This window comes from Equus przewalskii, chromosome 19 (assembly GCF_037783145.1).
Source record: "Equus przewalskii isolate Varuska chromosome 19, EquPr2, whole genome shotgun sequence".
NCBI classification, from domain to species: domain Eukaryota; kingdom Metazoa; phylum Chordata; class Mammalia; order Perissodactyla; family Equidae; genus Equus; species Equus przewalskii.
This window is the reverse complement of record NC_091849.1, coordinates 47,734,296-47,754,217: the sequence shown is the minus strand read 5'-3', so window position 1 is coordinate 47,754,217 and position 19,922 is coordinate 47,734,296. Positions and strand designations below refer to the sequence as shown.

At 38.9% G+C, this 19,922-nt stretch overlaps 1 long non-coding RNA gene across 2 annotated transcripts in view; it reads left to right on the top strand.

Moving 5' to 3' along the window:
- Positions 1–19,922, top strand: part of LOC139077351 (uncharacterized) — an 86,982-nt gene continuing 67,060 nt past the window's right edge. The window contains exons 1-2 of one of the 2 annotated variants that reach the window (XR_011529789.1): positions 1–882; positions 1,712–1,925. This is a non-coding gene — a long non-coding RNA (uncharacterized lncRNA). Of the gene's footprint in view, positions 883–1,046; positions 1,926–19,922 lie in introns of those variants that run through there. The other variant, XR_011529788.1, reaches the window with a different exon arrangement.

The following is a 19,922-nucleotide window of genomic DNA, read 5'->3' as shown; positions in this document are numbered from 1 at the left end:
GTTTGTTGTGGAAATGAGCTGACCATTCCCAGCAATGGCACTTAAGAAGTGCTAAAAAATATATTTTAGGACATTTCCTTTCCTAAGCAAAATCATTAGAAGTTGTTGAAAACTAAGGTACAATACCTGCACCAGTCAGGGTTCTTGGTTACAAAAAAGTAGAAACCAACTCTGACCAAATGGAATTTATTGAAAGGACATTACATAGATCTCTGAATTTAAGGGAGAGCTGTAGAAAGAGACTCAGAAAGTGGACCAAAATTTGGAGCCGTGTCAAGCAAAATTCCATCCTGCAAATAGAAGCAATCCCTTGCTCCATTACCACTGGATACTGGACTCTAGGACATCAGTCCCTATATCACCAGCATCTTCATCCTCAGATATTCTGCTATTGCTTGACTCTCAACTTCATCGCAGCTGCTCTGAGTAAACACTAATTCTTTCTTTAATTTCTTTCAATAATAGTTTTGTAGTTTTTAGCATACAGGTTTTGTACTTCTGCTAAATTTATTCTTAAGTATTTTATTTTTTTGATGCTATTTTAAATGAACTGTTTTCTTAATTTCCTTTTCAGATTGTTCATTGCTAGCGTATAGAAACACAATTAGTTTTTGTATATTGATCTTATTCTTCATGATTTACTGAATGTATTTGTTAGTTTAGTTAGATTTTTAGTGGATTCCTTAGTATTTTCTATATGCAAGACTGTGTTATCTGAAAATGGAGACAATTTTACTTGTTCTTTTCCAATCTATGCCTTTAATTTCATTTTCTTGCCTAATTACCCTGGCTAGAACCCCAATATAATGTTGCATAGATGTGGCAAGAGTGAACACATTCATCTCATTCCTGATCTAAGGAGAAAAACATTGCCTTTTACCAGTGAGTATAATATTAGCTTAATTTTTCATAGATGCCATTTATCAGCTTGAGAAAGTTTCCTTCTATTCCTAGTTCATTGAATGTTTTTATCATGAAGGGGTATCGGATTTTGTGAAATGTTTTTTTCTGCATCTGTTGAGATGATCATGTGGTTTTTGTCCTTTATATTCTAGTGATGTGGTATATCACATTGATTTTCAGATGTTAAACTACTTGGTCATGGTGTACAATTCTTTTTATATATTATGGATTCTGTTTGCTAGTACTTTATTGAGGTCCTAAGTTTCTCTGACATTTTTTGTATTACTCTTTCAAGGTTCAAAGGCTCAAATTCTCAACTGAGACTTCTGTTGGCTGATGCTATGCCTGACACTCATGCCAAAGCTGTCAGAGGGCTGGGAATGACAATCTTTTTTTGGGGTAGTGAGGGATGGAGCCTCATCTCTACTTTAAGATTTCCCTCAAATAGGAAAAATATTTGCATACTAGACATCCAAAAAATGACAAATGCTCATTATATCATTCCATACAAACATCCACATTTTGGACTTCATTATTTTGTGTTATATATTGATACTCATATTTATAAGGCTACAGTGTAATACCATGAAAGGGTGGTTTTTGATTTCATAAAGTGAATTGAATCATACCTTGTTCTGCATTTTCACTTGATATGCAACTTCACTGGTGACTCCAGGCTAACAATAGGCATGGGGAGAGGTTTACTGCCTAAATTACAGATGCCAGTGGTAGTGCGGGGGATGATTTTTGGGGGATTGAATGTATTTCAAGTGCTAAAGAGCCTCCCTCTCTACTTTTCTTCTCAAAGCCATTGCCTGCTGCTGAGTGAAGACGGTAACAACAAACCTCAGGAAAGTCAGAGTTCTCCTCTTCTCCTCACCCAGTTCCCGTGCTTCTGTATTAAAGCTTCCTCTTTACGCCATCATTCTGCTCTCAACACACGTACTCAAGTGTACTGGCAAAGCAAGTGTGGAAATCCTCACCAGCCCTGGAACGGCACTTGGAGCATGTGTCAGAGAGAGGTAAGTGCCACAGCTGAGCTCTTCTAGAACAGCGAGAGATCACTAGTCGAGGTGCTCAATGCATGCTTGAGGATTGATTATCTTAAGTTCCATGATTTAACACAGTGCTGCCTTCCCAGAACACTAGCAAGAGCGCAGGACGTTTCATATTGTGCTGAGCAGAATTCACTTTCGAGCCTAGATCACAAAACCACCAGCCCTGGAGCTGAGGAGCTCTCCTCTGTTACCCTTCAGTTTATACTCTACTGAGGGCAAGGCATCGCTGATAATTGGACACATTAATCTTTTGGTGACAGGGGAATGTTACTTAACATCCAGCCTGTCTCCCAGTGTGCTATTCAGAGTGAATGAGCTCATTCGCTGATTATAGAGGAAGGCAAGGTAAACGTGCTCTTAGGTTTTAAATTAAATCCTGCATTTTTTTCTTGGAAATTAATTTAAAACGATCATGTAAGTGTTTATTTGATTGAAGAAATGCTTTTGAATGCTAGAGAGACATCAGATGAGGATTTCAACATCAAGATGGAACAGGCCAACAGGGTCATGACTGGGCCAGGAAGCTGCTGGTGGCAACTGAGAGATGTTGATAAGACACTGACCCTCTGGGGACAAATGCTGGGATTTATGGGCATCGTTGCATTCTGATGTGAAGAACAGGGAAGTGTGAGACTGCGAAAACCCTTTTAAGGTCATTTACAGTTTTTTGAAAACAGTGTCAAGTTCACATTTAGGCCAATAGGAGAAGCCTGTTCATGCAATGGGATTTGAAAAAAGTGAAAAATGGTCTCTGAACTCTGTGAAACCCCAATACTTTATCCTTAATGATTCTAATTCCATCATTCAGAGACATTTTTATGGGTTTCAGGCACAGCTCTTCAGTAATGCTCTTTTCAAGTTCAAATATTGCTAGGAAAGGAGACGTGAAACCATAGTCAGCTTTTCTCTACTTAATCTGAAACACTTACTTTTTTCCCCTCATTTATTTAAGACATCATTATTTGGCATCTGCCACATAGGATTTTCTTGGTTTGTGTGTGTGTGTGAGATTGAGGATACACAGAAAACTTACAGAATGTTTCCTCTTTAGAGCTCACAGTCTAGTTAAGAAAATAATGCCTGTGCATAAATAACTTTAATGTAAGGCATGCAGTGAAATGTGCCTTGAGCAAAGAAAAGGTAGATTACAGAAAGAAGAGAAATTTCCCTTATTCTTAGGTCCATTTACTAATTTAAAACTTTATTCGATAAATATTTGTTGAGCCATGCTTTGTGCCAGGCACTATGCTAGACACAGGTGAAAAAAACAGGCATAGTCTCTTTCTTCATGGAGTTCTCAGTCCAGATGAGAGACAGAAATTAAATACATAAGCCACCATTGCATACATGGTTACACTGTGTGGGTTAACTCCAGATAAAGGAAACAGACTGCCATAAATAAGGGTAGTAAGATGGCCTTATTTAGTCTGGGATGCTGGGCAAGGCCTCCCTGTCAAAGTGACATGAGTGAAGATCCAGTATTGAGGAGTTAGCTGGACAAAGATTGGGATAAGAGCAGAGGGAACAGTACTTGCTAAGGCTTAGAGTAGAAGAGAAAACAAAACAGACAAACAAAACCCCCTTGTCATGCTGGAAAGCAGAAATCTGGCCAGTGGAGTATAGGAATCAGGGAAGATGAGAGCAAGAGAAGTAAGAGACCAGCAGGCAGGAGAAGGATACAGGGAGGGGAAGTATGCGGAGGGAGCAGTATGTAATGGAACATTGTGGAAAGTAATAAAAGAGGGAGAACTTTTCCCTTCATGGCAGCTGGGGTAAGAGCACTGAGTGACCATGTCCCTAAAAATGGAAATTATGTTCATATGAGAATATCGTGAGTGTTTATTAATTAATTAAAGTAGGTAAAGTACCTACTAAGTGTCTTGGTCTATAGTAGCTGCTCACCAAATCTTGGCTCTCTTTGTTTCTCCCCTCCAATTTCCCTCACTTCATTTCATACTCTCGCTTTCATTCTTCTTTCTGGAGAAATGAGGAGGCATAGCTGGATAGCTTAGTGGGGATCCGATGTTGTTGGACATCTAAAGATAGGGAGGTATACAAAAATGGGAGCAGGAGGTGGCTGAAGGCAAATTGTTCATCTTACTGAGGCCTTGGGTGGCAGAATGTGCAGTAGTTAAGACCATGGGGTTTGGAATCTGGAACTTCACTCTGGTTCCTACTAGCTGTGGGATCATGATCAGCTAAGCCTCATCTGCAAAATAGAGATGAGTATCTACATCAATAGGGTTACTGTGAGAACAAATGTAACAAGATAATGTATGTCAAGTACCGAGCACAGGACTCAGCACATGGTGTGTTAGCTATTCAGAGCTTTACCAGAAAGTGATCTTTCCTAAGTGATACCCTCCTTCTTCTTGTGTATGAACTGGGCATGTCTCTCCTTCATGGATCCTTCTCCGTGGGCCTCAGGAAACTCTTATCTGAGTCATATGGCTTCTAAGAAACAATAGTCCCAGCAATTATGTTTGGGGGAAGAAAGAGAAAGGAAGCAGGAAGAAACAGACAGGTGGAGAAAGAAGATGACTTCAGAGGAATTGCTTAACATCCCTGTTTCAAATTTGCAGGTGTTTTATTTAAATATATCTTTGATTTAAAATTTTTATTTTAGAACAGTTTTAGATTTATAGAAAAATTGAGATGATAGTACTTTGAGTTCCCATATTTCTTCTATTATTAACACATTACTGTGGTACATTTGTTACAATTAATGAACCAATATTTATAAATAATTGTTAGCTAAAAATCCATATTTTATTCACATTTCCTTAGTTTTTAAAAATTTTAATTAATTTATTAATTTATTTTTGGATGTACATCATATTTCAAATTCTGTGTACATTACGTCATGTTTGCCACCTGAACACTAATTATAGTGCATCCCCTCACATGTGAGCCTAATCACCCCTTTTGCCCTCCCCACTCCCCCTTCCCCTATTGTTACCACCAATCCAATCTCCAAAGCTATGTGGTTTTTTTGTCGTTGTTTTTATCTTCTACTTATGATTGAGATCATATGGTATTTGACTTTCTGCCTCTGACTTATTTCACTCAGCATAATACCCTCAAGGTCCATCCATGTTGTGACAAATGGCCGGATTTCATCGTTTCTTATGTCTGAGTAGTAGTCCATTGTGTATAAATACCACATCTTGTTTATCCATTCATCCCTTGATGGGCACCTAGGTTGCTTCCATGTCTTGGCTATTGTGTATAATGCTGTAATGAACATAGGGCTGCAAGTATCTTTATGCCTTTGTGTTTTCAAGTTCTTTGGATAAATACCCAGCAGTGGGATAGCTGGATCATATGGTAGATCTATCCTTAATTTCCTAAGGATACTCCATACTCCTTTCCATAGTGGTTGCACCAGTTTGCACTCCCACCAGCAGTGAACAAGGGTTCCCTTCTCTCCACACCCTCTCCAACATTTGTTGTTTCCTGTCTTGTTAATTATAGCCATTCTGACCGGAGTGAGGTGATATCTCATTGTAGTTTTGATTTGCATTTCCCTGATAGCTAATGATGTTGAGCATCTTTTCATATGCCTGTTGGCCATCCGTATGTCTTCTCTGGAGAAATCTCTGTTCAGATCTTTTGCCCATTTTCTAATTGGATTGTTGGGGTTTTTTTGTTGTTGAGCTGTATTCTTTGTATATTTTGGATATTAACCCCTTATCTGATATATGGTTTGCAAATATCTTCTGCCAATTGTTAGGTTGTCTTTTAGTTTTGTTGATGGTTTCCTTTGCTGTGCAGAAGACTTTTAGTTTGATGTAGTCCCATTTGTTCATTTTTTCTTTTGTTTCCCTTGCCCAGTCAGACATGGGACTTGAGAATATGCTGCTCAGACCGATGTCAAAGTGAGTACTGCCTATGTTTTCTTCTAGAAGTCTCATGGTTTCGGGTCTTACATTCAAGTCTTTAATACATTTTGAGTTGATTTTTGTGCATGGTGTAAGGGAATTGTCTACTTTCATTCTTTTGCATGTGGCTGTCCAGTTTTCCCAACACCATTTATTGAAGAGACTCTCCTTTCTCCATTGTATACTCTTGGCTCCCTTGTCAAATATTAGCTGTCCATAAACTTGTGAGTTTACTTCTGGGCTCTCAATTCTGTTCCATTGATCTGTGTGTCTGTCTTTGTTCCAGTACCATGCTGTTTTGGTTACTATGGCTTTGTAGTATATTTTGAAATCAGGGAGTGTGATACCTCCAGCTTTGTTCTTTTTTCTCAGGAATCCTTTGGCTATTCGGGGTCTTTTGTTGCTCCATATAAATTTTAGGATTCTTTGTTCTATTTCTGTAAAAAATGTTGTTGGAACTTTGATAGGGATTGCATTGAATCTATAGATTGCTTTAGGAAGTATGGACATTTTAACGATGTTAATTCTTTCAATCCAAGAGCATGGAATATCTTTCCATTTCTTTGTGTCTTCTTCGATTTCTTTCAACAATGTTTTATAGTTTTCGGTGTACAGAGGTTTCACCTCTTTGGTTAAGTTTATTCCTAGGTATTTTACTCTTTTTGTTGCAATTGTAAATGGGATTGTATTCTTAATTTCTCTTTCTGCTACTTCATGGTTAGTACATAGAAATGCAACCGATTTTTGTACGTTGATTTTGTATCCCACAACTTGACCATATTCCTTTATTATTTCCAAAAGTTTTTTAGTGGAATCTTTAGGGTTTTCTAGATATAAAATCATGTTGTCTGCAAAGAGTGACAGTTTCACTTCTTCTTTTCCAATGTGGATCCCTTTTATTTCTTTTTCTTGCCTGATTGCTCTGGCTAGGACTTCCAATACTATGTTAAATAAGAATGGTGACAGTGGGCATCCTTGTCTGATTCCTGTTCTTAGAGGAATAGCTTTCAGTTTCTCTCCATTGAGAATGATATTTGCTGTGGGTTTGTCATATGTGGCCTTTATTATGTTGAGGTATTTCCTTCTATACCCATTTTATTTAGAATTTTTATCATAATTGGATGCTGTATCTTGTCAAATGCTTTCTCTGCATCTATTGAGATGATCATGTGATTTTTATTCTTCATTTTGTTAATGTGGTGTACCACGTTGATAGATTTGCAGATGTTGAACCATCCCTGCATCCCTGGAATGAAACCCACTTGATCATGATGTATAATTTTTTAATGTATTGTTGTATTCCATTTGCTACTATTTTGTTGAGGATTTTTGCATCAATATTCATCAGTGATATTGGCCTGTAATTTTCTTTTTTTGTATTGTCTTTGTCTGGTTTTGGTATCAGGATAATGTTGGCTTTGCAGAAGGAGTTAGGAAGGCTCCCCTCCTCTTCAATTTTTTGGAAGAGTTCGAGAAGGATAGGTATTAAGTCTTCTTTGAATGTTTGGTAGAATTCACCAGGGAAGCCATCTGGTCCTGGACTTTTTTTGGGGGGGAGGTTTTTGATTGCTGTTTTGATCTCCTTACTGGTGATTGGTCTATTCAGATTTTCTACTTCTTCTTGGTCCAGTTTTGGAAGGTTGCATGTTCCTAAGAATTTATCAATTTCTTTTAGATTATCTAATTTGGTGGCATATAGCTTTTCATAGTATTCTCTTATTATCTTTTGTATTTCTGAGGTGTCCGTTGTAATCCCTCCTCTTTCATTTCTGATTTTATTTATTTGAGCCTTCTCTCTTTTTTTCTTGGTGAGTCTAGCTAAGGGTTTGTCAATTTGTTTATCTTTTCAGAGAACCAGCTCTTGGTTTCATTAATTTTTTTTAGTCTATTTCATTTATTTCTGCTCAGATTTTTATTATTTCCTTCCTTCTGCTGATTTTGGGCTTTGTTGTTCTTTTTCGAGTACCTTTAGGAGCACTTTTAGATTGTTTATTTGGGATTTTACTTCTTTGTTGAGGTAGGCCTGAATTTCTATAAACTTCCCTGGTAGAACCGCTTTTGCTGTATCCCACAGGTTTTGGCATGTCATGTTTTCATTTTCATTTGTCTCCAGGAATTTTTTGATTTCTTCATTGATCCAATCGTTGTTCAGTAGCATTTTGTTTAATCTCCACATTTTTGTGGCTTTTCTGACTTTCTTCCTGTAGTTGATTTCCAGTTTCATACCTTTGTGGTCAGAAAAGATGTATGGTATTATTTCAATCTTCTTAACTTTATTGAGACTTGTTTTGTGGCTTAATATGTGATCAATCCTGGAGAATGTTCCACGGGCATTTGAAAAGAATGTGTATTCTGTGGTTTTGGGATGGAATGTTCTGTATATATCTACTTAGTCCATCTGGTCTAATGTGTCCTTTAAGGCCAGTCTTTCCTTATTGATCTTCTGTTTGGATGACCTATCCATTGGTGTAAGTGGAGTGTTAAGGTCCCCTACTATTATTGTGTTATGGTCTATTTCTCCTTTTATGTCTGTTAATAATTGATTTATATATTTAGGTGCTCCTATGTTGGGTGCATAGATATTTACAAGTGTTATATTTTCTTGTTGGATTGTTCCCTTTATCATTATGTAGTGCCCATCTTTGGCTCTTATTACAGTTTTTGTTTTAAAGTCTATTTTGTGTGATATAAGTATTGCTAACCCCGCTTTCTTTTCTTTGCTATTTGCATGGAATATCTTTTTCCATCCTTTCACTTTCAGTTTGTGAGTGTCTTTTGATCTGAAGTGTGTCTCTTGTATGCAGCATATACATGGGTCTTGTCTTTTTATCCATTGGCCACCCTATGGCATTTGATTGGAGCATTTAGTCCATTGACATTTAAAGTAGCTATTGATAAATATGTATTTATTGCCATTTTGTCACTTTTTTTTTTCTGGGTGTTTTAGTAGTTCTTCTCTGTTCCTTTCTTTTCCTCTTGCTCTCTTCCCTTGTGGTTTGATGGCTATCTTTAGTAATATGTTTGATTTCTTTTGACTTACCTTTTTTCTTGCTTGTTATAGGTTTCTGATTTGTGATTACCATGAGGATCCTATTTAATATTCTATGCATATAACAGTCTATATTGAGTAGATAGACTCTTTAGCTTGACCTCTTTCTAAAAGCTCTACTTTTTCACTCCACTCCTCCCACATTATATGTTTTTCACATCATATATAGTCTCTTGTTTAGTGTGTATCTATCCATTACCCTCTTATCATTGAAATAGGTGATTTTAGTACATTTGTCTTTTAACCTTCATGTGATCTTCACAGGTAGTTGAACTGCTGCCTTTATTTTTACTTTACAAGTGATTTTATTGCCTCGTTTTTTGTTGTTCTTTTTTGATAATTTTTTTTATCTCTATTTGTAGTCATTGCTTTCCCACTTAAATAAGTCCCTTCAGCATTTCTTGCAGAACTGGTTTCTTGGTGATAAACTCCTTTAATTTTTCCTTATCTGGGAAACTCTTTATCTCTCCTTCCATTCTGAATGACAACCTTGATAGATAGAGTATTCTTGCTGTAGGTTTTTTCCTTTTGGCACTTTAAATATGTCATGCCATTCTCTTCTCGCCTGTAGGGTCTTGACTGAGAAGTCCGCTGATAGCCTGATGGGCTTCCCTTTATATGTCACTTGTGGCCTTTCTCTTGCTGCTTTTAGGATTCTGTGTCTTTAATTTTGGATATTTTAATTATAATATATCTTGGTGTGGGCCTCTTTGAGCTTATCTTTTTGGAGCTCTCTGTGCTTCCTGAACTTGGATGTCTGTTTCCTTCCTCAGGTTAGGAAAATTTTCCTCTATTATTTCTACAAATAAATTTGCTTCCCCTTTGTCTCTCTCTTCTCCTTCTGGGACCCCTATAATCTGAATGTTAGCACACTTGATATTGTCCCAGAGTTCCCTTACACTGTTCTCTTTCTAATTCTTTTTTCTCTTTTCTGTTCTGCTTGAGTGATTTCCTCTAGTCTTTCGTCTAGCTCACTGATCCATTCTTCTGCATCCTCTACTCTGCTATTGAGTCCCTCTAGTGAATTTCTCATTTCAAGTATTGTATTCCTCATTTCGGATTGGTTTTTGTTTATATCTTCCAGTTCTTTGCTGATGTGCTCACTGTGTTCATCCATTCTTCTCCACATGTCTGTGAGCATCCTCACGATATTTTGTTTGAACTCTTTGTTGAGTAGGTCATAGTTTATGTTTCACTTAGTCCTTTTTCTGGGGTTTTGTACTGTTCCCTTGCTTGGAAAGTATTCCTTTGCCTCCTCATTATGCCTCTTTCTCTGTGCTATTTTCTTTGTATTAGGTGAGTCGACTATGTCTCCTGATTTTGGAGAAGTGGCCTTATGTATAAGATGCCTTATGAGGCCCAGCAGTGTGCTTCCCTCTCATCACCAGTCCATAAGAACCAGGAGTGACCCCTTTGTGGGCTACTTGTGTTCTGCTGTGGCAGGGTTGCTCCTACTGCAGGTACCCAGGGAGTCTGATCTTTCCTTCCCTGGCCAGCTGTTTGTAAATCCGGTTTGGGGAGCCTCAGCACTGTTGGCTACAAAGTCTATCAGCACACTCATACTGCAGTTTTCCTCTTAATTGGGTTGGTACCCAGTGTAGCTGGTTGCTAGTCTCAGGGGCGTACAGTTGTGATAGGCCTCAGGCCAACAAGTCTGTTGTCAGTTCTCTTAGGAGTGCAGCTGGGTGGGGCTAGCCCTTGGCATGGGGGCACTCAATTGTTTCAGGCTTTGGAAGGTGCAGCTGATCCTTTTTATGGCTATTTGTGAAGCACACATCTTCTGCCGCTGATAATTCTCACCCCCCACAGGACCACATACACCATGAACACAGTCCTGGCCTGTGCACACTTCTCAACCCCCTGGAGCATACCCCGATGCCACACTGCAGAGGCCCCCACCTCTCCACCAATGCCCCCCACAGTTCACCTGGTCCTCACACAGGCCCTGCCCCACAGAGGCAGACACCCTTCCTGCCTGTAGAGGATCAAGGCACCCAGTCAGTGCAGGCTGAAAAGTAGCCTGAGGGCTTGCTGTTAGGTGGGGCCAGTCCCTAGGGTGCGTTGCCTGCCCTGGCTGAACTGGATTAAATCTGTGCTCTAGTTGGGGTGGCAGACCCCTGGGCTAACAGGCCAAGGGATGAACTTCAATGGCCCCCACCTGGGTCTGTATCAGCACGCCTGGACCAGCTCAGAACAATGGCCCCCACCAATGTCTCAGTCTCTGAAGAGGTCCCTCCTCTCACCAAGATGCCCCCAGATCCCACCAGGTGAGTCTCGTTTCACCAAAGGACTGTCAGCCTTCTCTCTGGTGATTTTAGGTTGCTGCAATGAGTGAATTTGTGCGTGGGCCGTTTAAGACTCGGGTCTTTTCGGCTTTCTGCCCGATAGCTTTTCTGGGGGTATCCTCGCTGCAGTTAATAGCCAGCAAAGCCAGACAGTAAGACCCCTGTCTCAGTTGGGCTGAGTCTGAAGGATCCTTATAGCGGTATCGGCCCTGCTCCAGACCTCACTCCTCCAGGGAGGGCTGCGTACCTTAGGGTGGCTCCTGCCTGGCCAGCTGAGAAGCTCCGCTGTTCCCAAAGGTGGACTTTTTCCTCTCCAGCAGTAATTACTGCCTCTTCTGCCTTTGTCAGGACTGTCCCTTGTTGTGGGGGTTCTTTTTATCCAATTTTCAGTTTTCAGTCCGGGGTAATTCTTCCAAAAATTGTTGTAACCTGGTTGTGTTCATGGGAGGAGACGAGTTCAACATCTGCTCACACCACCATCTTGACAAGATCCCTCCTTAGTTTTTACTTAATGCCTTTTATCCTTTTCTGGGATCCCATTTAGGATATCACTTTACATTCCTGGTCATGTCTTCTTAGGCTCCTCTTGACTGAATAGTTTCTCAGACTGTCTTTGTTTTTTGATGAGCTTGACACTTTTGAGCACTACTATTAAGATAATTTGAAGAATGTCCCTAATTTGGGATTTGTCTGGTGTTTTTCTCATGATTAAACTGGGTTGTATATTTTGGGGAGGAACACTACAGAACTGAGGTATTTTTTTCATCACATCACATCAAGGGTATATACTATCAACATGACTTATCATTGTTGAAGTTGAGGACAGCAAGTATCCTCTGAGGGGACTGCAAGGGAAGCAACATGCAATGAGCATCTAGCCAGGTGTGTTTTGTTTATCACCTCATTTAATGTTCTCAATCATTTTATGAGGTATGTTTCAATCATCACCATTTTGTAGTTGAGGAAACTGATATTGAGAGAAGCTGAAAAGCTTTCCTACCCCAGCATGTAAAATACAGACTGAGTATTCAGAAGACTCAGGTCTGTCTGACGCCAAAATCGGCTTTCTTTCTACTACGCTATTTTACCTTCCTTGTAATTGGGCAAGATCTCCAGTGCTGGTGGGGTTTGAGATTTATCTGAGCAGAATTACAGGTGTCGTGTGATATGCCCCTTGATAAATTGAATAGGAAACATGTGGCTTCTTTGATATTGGATTCAGATGCAGTTGTTACCTGGACACACTTGTCGGTAATTTAAGGGTACACTTCATCCTAATTTAGTGTAAGGTGAGAGCTCCTTTATGAATTGAAGCTGGTGAGTACAGAGGAAATAAAACAGGCTGAGGTGAGAAAATATCATGTGCAGTTCCCATAAATAGATGAAATTCCTTAAATTTGGTCTCAAATTTTGATAAGCAAATTGATGAAATATTCAGAGGAAAATAATCCTATAATTTGCTCATGCCAATTCACTGTTTTAAGTAAAAGATTTTTTGGTGCCAGGAGTGACAGCAGAAGGACTGACTGTGAGTCACTATTTAAATGCTCTGGGCACTATGTTCTGTCTCCCTGGCAGTATTAGTTTGATCAGTGAGGCAGTGATGTCCAGGGAACACATGTATAAATGAATTTCTGAACCTCATTTCTTTCTAGGCCAGATGCACCTGCCTTAAACAAATTTTAATGTATTGGTTACAAAATAGAAAGATGTCTCATCTCTACTAGATACAAACTTTACATAAGCATTTAATAGAGATAGCCTAGAATAGTGTTGATATCAGGGATACAGGAGTTTAACTGACCTCGGACTGAATCATACAGATACGGGTATCGGAAATGACTATAAGTGGGACAAGGTTCACATCCGAATTTTTGAATTAGAATTGCAAAAAAATATTAGCTCAGCTGAAGCTGGGGCTCCATTAGCTGATGTGCTAAAGGGTTTGGCATGTATAATTTTGCCTAAGGGCAGTTGGAATTCTGTAACAGACACTTAGTTGTCTGCTAGTTATTTTCCCCATACTTGTTGGTCATAATATCCCAGATTTCTTTTGGAGAACAACCCTCGTTCCCAACCCTGGTCTCAAACTTGTAGTTTCAAGAGTGGATTCTGATTGGTTTAAACAAATCAGGATAGCCCTCTTCATAATCACACTGATTGGTTACAGATGAGTAGGTGATTTAAAAAGATCAACTTACAGTGTAAATCTCAGGAATTTTATTTGAAATGATGAGAATGAGATTCTTCTGGTGTTGAGAACAGAAGCTTAGAACAGCTGCAGCCACAAGGGAGACAGCATGGAGTTTGGAGTTGTTGGGGGACCATATGGTGGAACCCTAGAATGGAGCCAAATCTGAGAAAAGAGAATAAAGTGGTAAATTCTGGAGATGTATTTTGAATTCAAGATCAAGCTGGTGCCTGAAGTCAGGTGTCAGACATGAGTAAATGAACCACATTTTTTGTTTGTTTAGGACTGCTGCATATTTATTTGTTTGTTTGTTTTCTATTTGCACCTGGAAGATTCCTAAATAATACAGGCCCCGAATTCAGCCATAACACAAGGATGAATTGTGGGGAAAATGAGAAAAATAATCACCATGCAAGTCACCGTAAGTGCAAAGGGTGCTTGGTGTGTGTGCACATGCTACTGTGGAGCCTAGTGAGACCATGCTAGAACACTCTAACACCTTATGTACTTTGTGCATCGCCTCCCCTTACCCCTGAAGGACAAAAAGAGCAAGGGTGAAACCGATTCAGTAAGGGCTTAATAGGCACTGCTATGAAGTCCCCTCTGGCAGGAAATGCAGAGATGGAGAGAGGAAACTGGAGAGGTGGAACAGGGGTCAGTAGTCAAAGTTTGTTGCTACGGAAATGGCCAGGTCCTGAGAAGATAAGCAGAGCAACAGCAGAGGGACTGCAGCCTGATTCTATGAGGAAACATACACGGAGGAATCTTAGAGGGAAGTTATCAGAAGCTGCAGTCAAAGCTGCTGGGGCGTAAATCGCCTGCAGGTTACACATAGAAGCATCCCTGAGGTGACTGAAAATATTTTGGAAGTGAAAACTCTAAAAAGGGAAAGAATATATATCTGTCAGCAAGGTGGGTTTGGGTATTTACCAGTCCCACATCCCAGAGAGAGCTTGGGATAGTGCGAACCCCTCAGGTTCACCAGACACATTCTGTGGTTGATCATTTTCATACTTCAGAGCATTCAGTCTCCAGACAAGAAAGGCGGTGCATCTCAGTATTGGAAATGTCAGTTTTAATCAATGCCAGGAATGCTCTCTGGAGATTTTTAATTTGTAAGTCTACCAAGGGATTAGATATTTATTTGAGGCCACTGTTGCCTACTGTGGGGGCCCTAGTCACCAGTCAGGAACCTGAGTTTTAGGTTCGGCTCTGCCTTTAATTAGCTGGTCATCTGAACTCCTTGGGTCTCCTTTGCCACTAATTAGTTATATATCCAACTAGTTACTAGTTGAATAAATTTTTAAACCTCCTTTGTTTCTTTTTTGCTGCAAAATGTGACCAATAACCAATATATCACAGAGCTGTTATGAGGATTGAAGGCAGTAATATATGTAAATCCTTTAGGACAGTGCCTGGAACACAGAAAAAAAGACGTGAAGTGAGTCTACACATCTCCCCAAAGTTATGATTTTTGGACAGGAAAGATGAAAAAACAACAACAACGAACAAACACATAGATACAGAGAACAGATTGGTGATTACAGACTGGGGAAGGGAACAGGGGAAGACTAAAGGGGTAAAGGGCCACATGTGTGTGGTGATGGATGGCTATGAGACTTTTGGTGGGGAACATGATACTCTATACAGAAGTCAAAATATAATGATGTACACCTGAAATTTATAAAATATGATAAACCAATGTGACCTTGATAAAAAAATAAATTAAAAAAAGATATGTGAACATTAACTACTACTAGACTTCTTATGAGTGAGAAATCCAAAATCCAATAATCTTCAGCCACCCAAATGACCCCCCAAAGATGAACCCAGTACCTTGCAAAGAGAGGTTTAGCTGGATTGTCTTCCTCAGAAAGATGTAACAGTTAGTATTCACAGCAACTGGGCTCCAGGCAGGGCAGTGAGAGGTCAGGATATCTGTGGAAAGAATGTTTGAATATAGAAATGGCCCATTTCATCATCTATGATTTAGATCCATCTATAGTCTGTGTATTCATGGAGGTGTCTTTGGTGCTAGCTGGTCTTCTCCTCTAATTGAGTGGAAGTTGTCTTTTGATATCAGGTCAATCCTTTTACTTATGTCATCTCTTCTTTAAGAAATTGAGGTTCATTGAGGCTCAAATTCTTATTTCCCTTTTGATGATATAAACATGTTTACCCCATTCGTTTACCCCATTTCTGAGGATTGTTTGAGCCTTCAACTCGTCTCTCTTTTAAGATCTCATCTTCTCACATCTCTCCTGGGGCATTACCTTTTAACACACCTCTTTTCTGTATCTTCAGCCTTTCCCTCTCGTCTGGCTTGTTTCACTTGGCTATTATCCATGTCCTTGATAAGAGATCCATTCTCTGTCACCCAACAGTTCTTCCTTCTTACGCAAACTTCTCTCCATCTCATTCACTCTCTGTCATCAGTTCTTTCTCACTCCTCATTTACTCCATAACCCATGGCACTCTGCTTCTGCCCTGATTGCAGAAATGAGACTGCTCTTGTTAAAGGCATTACTAATTTCCTGATTAGAATTCTGTTGGACATTTTTCAGTAATTGCCTTCTTGGATTGCTCTGTTTCATTTGCTACTGTTGATCTCTTTTGACTTTTCAAAATGACATTCTACTTTGACAGTCTTAACACCACAGTCTAGTTTCTCTTGATACTTCTCTGCCTATTTACCCTTCTGCCTTCTTAGTGGGTTCTTCTTTTTGTATTTTTTTAAAAATTTCCTATTCTCTAAAGTTTCTCACTCAACCTGCAGCTCTTAGCATGTACATACATTCTCCATGTGACCACCAAAGGGATTCACTTAAAATTGGGGTTTGATAATACCACTTGATTGCTTTAAATCCTTCAATAACTCCCCAAGGAAGAACTCTTTCACGTGCAAATATTGTCCTCTATGATCTATTCCTTGCCTAACTCTGTAGCCCCACGGCTCTTCATTCTCTGCTTTATAATTTTACAATCTGGCAATTTAGTGCTATTCATAGTTCCCCACTGTACATTCCCACTGTTAGAGCTATTGTTCATAACACCCCTTCTGCTTGGCGTAGCCTTCTCTACTTTGCACTCGCCGCCATTCTTTGCCTGGTTAACACCTACACATCTTCTTGATCTCAGCTCAAGTACATATTCAGGAAGCCCTGAAACTTTATACCCCCTGAACAACAGCTTGGGTCTATGAATAAACCTGGTGTCTCAGATCTTGCTGATGTGCTTCCTGCCTATCATGTTTAGACCCCAGTGGCCTGAGTTAGGGGTCACTTCCTAGTGCATCTATAACACACATGTATGTCTCCATCAGTATAGCTATCTCAAAACTTTATTTATGGGTATGAAATTTATCTATTTATGGGCCCATATTCTGCATAGATGATAAGTTCTTTGTGAGCAGAAGCTATTTATCCATCTTTGTATACCCTGAGCCCAGCAGAGTGCCTGGAATATCAGTTTAGTTAATCCTTTGTTACTGTCTGCCAAAAAGACTTCTTAGGAGGAAATCACCTCTCTTTGTCTCATTCTGGCAGAAATTTTTGAATTTGATAACTGTTAAATTTTCTCAGACATATTTATTTTGTGCTACTTATGAAGATTAAAGGCTTTGAGAATCTAGATAAGAAATGAGAGATTAGGTAAAAAATAAAATAGGTGAAAAGATATACTATATTCTATAGATTAATATTATGAGAATCCAAGATATTTGTTTTACTCTGGAATGCCAAAACTTACTAAGAGTCATGACATAGTGATTTTTCTATTTATTAAATACTATAGGTAGTACTTCTAATATTAGACTCCATGTGACTCACGATATAGGAAAAAAGTTTAAGTTCCTTTAAGTTTCAGTTCAGTTTTCTTTAGCTGTGTGCCTGAGAAACATTCAAAGAATGAACAACCTGGATTCTCCCACTTTTCATCCCAACTTTATACCCTAGGACTTATCTCAAAGTCAGGACAAACTTAGGACTGTGTATTTAGACAATAGGTAGCTCTAAAGTGCAAAATGTGTTAGAGCTCTCTAATTCATATCCACATTCTTGAGTTACTTGATAACTGGTTATTAGACTTACTCTTAATATAAATCGCAGAAAGGAGATCAACTACTTCATCTACACTTTGGATAACCTGAGTCTGTCCTACTTTCTTATATACCCCAGCATTTACATATGGGTACATTTTCTTTAATTAAAGACATCATAAAAGTCAAGCTGAATGCCCCAGAGATGTTACTAACGGCGTAACTTTCAATTATTAAAAATTCTTCACAAAACCTGTGGGACTGCTTTTACATCCATGATTTTTGTTAATGCACTGCAACAAAGGGCCTCTTTCTTGTGATTCATTAGTTCTTTCACCGCTGCTGAATCTCCTTTGATTGCTATTTTATTCATGCACCACTGGGATGCATTGCTGCCAAATGAAAGAGGATGTCAGAGGAAAGAAACAAGATTCTGTCCCTAAATCACCTGGGGCCTTCTCTAAAAAATCAGGAGACTGGCCCTAATAAAATATTACAGGAAAACCAAGTTGGGTAGACCCTGGTATCACCTAAAAGCATCTCCCCACAGGACAGAAATCTCTTCCACAACTTTATTAAGTGCTACTGGTTCAGCTCTCGCCTGGATATATCAGTGAGAGAGAACATACTTGCTCATATATGCATATTTTCTATACATATTTTAAGTGATTGCTTAATATATATTTTATTTTATATTCTATTTATTAGCTTTACATTATAACTTTAAACTTTTCTCAAGTCTACATGGCTTGCCCTTCTCCCTTCCTCTCTTCCATTTAACAGGCATCAAATTTTAACACCAATATTAGTTTGGGGTCATACACATGTGCACCTGAATCTTAGCCCTAGCACTTCTTACTGAAGGTCATTAGCTGTGTTACTTAATATCTCTAAGCTTTAAGTTCGCCTTTGTAAAATTGGGATAATATTGATTACCGAGTTGTTGTAATAATTAAGTTTGATAAGTACACACACATTAGTTATATACCTCTTTCCTTTTCTTTGATCTTGGGTATCCAGAAATATAAGACCCTGTTCCTGACCTCAAGTTGCTCAGAGTTTGCTGAAGAAGAGAGATGACAAGCATTGACTAGTATAATGTAAAGTGTGTTACTAGAGCTATACACACAGTGTAGCCTTTCTGTACATGTTCAGGCTCATCAGACTACCCATAATTATCAAAACATAACTTTAAAAATTGCAAAAGTTGTATCTGTGTCTGTATGTCATGAATCTCAGAAATTAAAGATAATCAAAATGAAGGAAAGGAAAATCATACTCCACTCTAAAGACTGTTGACATCTTGTGGTATTTATTTTCAGATATTTTTCTTCTGTGTGCTATATTTATATCAACATGTTATATCTATATATCGTACATTTGTAAATAAAGGGACTCATATTAAACACTGCATGTTGTAACCTTGTTTTTGCCTTCCACAATGGACTATGACTTGTTTTCCAGAGCCACAGTTTATAAATGCCCTTTATTTTTGGCCCAAATGCTGCATTTTAGATATTCTCATCCCCTACTTTGTTGTTTCTGTTTCCTTCTTCAAGGCATCCCAGAGAGAATTCAATGTTCTATCTAAGAGGTAATTCTTGCCAGGATTTGGTTGTGGCATATTGTGGTAGCAGCGTGCCATCAATTTTGGTTCCCAGAACGCTAAATGTTAACTTTCCACATCTGCTGTGCTGCTGGACCCTTGGCAGGAAAAATTAAATATAGGACAAGTTCCCCCACCCTCTTTAGGACTGAAGCACTTAAAACACAGTGAAAAGAAAGTGTAACCTCTTTAATCTACACTTCTAAAAAATCTCATTAAGTGATTCCATTAGTTTATATTCTAAACTAATGCTGACAGAAAAAGGGCTGAAGCTTTCTTTTTCATAGTCTATACAAAACAATTCTTACAGAGAAAATTAATAACATAAACATGCCCAGAAAGGGATAATTTAGATTCTTGAAAAGACATTTTTTCATATCTTTGGGCACTTTATTTAGTTACAAACATCATTTATATACGTATATTTTGGACACCTCATTTTCTCACCTCATGCGCCTACTTTCAATAAATTCACCCTGATTCCCACTCAGAGTGGGCTGGAGGAAGGGATGCATAGTTCCGTGCAGCCCTCCTGTCCTCTCTCCTCTCCCTCCTTAGGGCTCTCCTCTCCTTGCTGTTCCACTAAAATTCTGCTAAACGTGATAGGCAGGAAGCACATGAGCAAGATCTGAGACGCTAGGCTTATTCATAAGACCCAGGCTGTTGTTCAGGGGGTATAAAGTTTCAGTTATGCAAGATAAATTCTAGAGATTTGCTATACAATGTAGTGTCTAGAGTTAACAATACTGTGAAGTGGGTGGATCTTCTGTTGTGTTCTTACCACAAGAAGGATGTATGGGAGGGAGGGTGGAGGGGAGAGAGAGAAAAAGAAAGAAAGGGATTAACAGGGATATTTCAGACACTAAATTTGGATATCTTACTTTCTAATCTTTTATTTTCCTAATTATTTTAC